This window comes from Acyrthosiphon pisum, chromosome X (genome assembly GCF_005508785.2).
Source record: "Acyrthosiphon pisum isolate AL4f chromosome X, pea_aphid_22Mar2018_4r6ur, whole genome shotgun sequence".
Classification (NCBI taxonomy): domain Eukaryota; kingdom Metazoa; phylum Arthropoda; class Insecta; order Hemiptera; family Aphididae; genus Acyrthosiphon; species Acyrthosiphon pisum.
In genome coordinates this window covers 76,832,229-76,833,360 of record NC_042493.1, presented here as the reverse complement: position 1 = coordinate 76,833,360, position 1,132 = coordinate 76,832,229, and positions in this window count along the sequence as shown.

Genomic DNA, 1,132 nt, shown 5'->3' with positions numbered 1-1,132 from the left:
TATATTTTTACAATAGCAATTGAAAAATATTAAAAATACATATGCGCACATTTTTTTTATAGGCATTTAAAGTTCGAATTATGACAAAATTTATCAAATTAAAAATTAAATTATTATTTTGTAGTTAAAAATGTATAAAAGTTTAATTTTTATAGCTAAGGATTGAAAATCTAAAACAAGGTTTCACGTAAATAGGTCCCATTAACAGTTTTTTCTTTTTTTACTCGTACCTTTTCAGCGCCACCCTTCTTTCGTTTTTCACCACTGTCACATATAATTTAAATTACACAGTTCAATTGAATTTTAAAACTAAACACACATCTGTAAGTACTGTAACTGATTTGGTAACTCGTTTGTGTAAAAAGTTCAAAATCAAAATAAATACAAATAATGATAAGATAAGGTTTTCAATGTTATCACGCAACTAACTGAACTCTACCATAGAGTATAAAATATAAATACTAAAATACCAATACCACAGATTTCTAAATAATACATTAGCATGAATTGGAGGGAAAATAGTGTAAATAGTAAATACCAAAATTCCTACTATGAATTGCAATAGTTTAAGATATTAAAAATAATACCTTCGTAGGTATTTAATTTATTTTAATATATTTTATGCTTAATTTATAAAAATATAATTTTTTTTTGCAATAATATTATAAAAATTATACCGGCCCTACCGGCCCTTACAAGAACCGGCCCATCGGGAAGGTTCCCGATTTCCCGATACGCCAATCCGCCCCTGGGTACTTACCTATATTACTCATTACATTATACTACATTACTACATAGTGGCTAGTACGACTAGTAAAATTAAAATCATAGAAATAGAAATATTTAATAATTTATTGCGTATAGGTATTGGTTGTATATACCTAGGTATTTATAATTTATGTCTACGAAGAATTTAATATTATTATATAATAATGAAATGAGTTACATTAACATTGATAGGTATTGTAGGTATATAGGCAGTATTAAGAGGACGCTACCAATACATTTGTTGTCTCCGTCTTACACACGCACGACATGGCAAGTTGTCGTTCACAAGTTTCAATAGTGTGCTGTTAGTTTTGATACTAGAGTGAATTGACCTATTTTAAAACTTTTAGGTAAGAACATTATC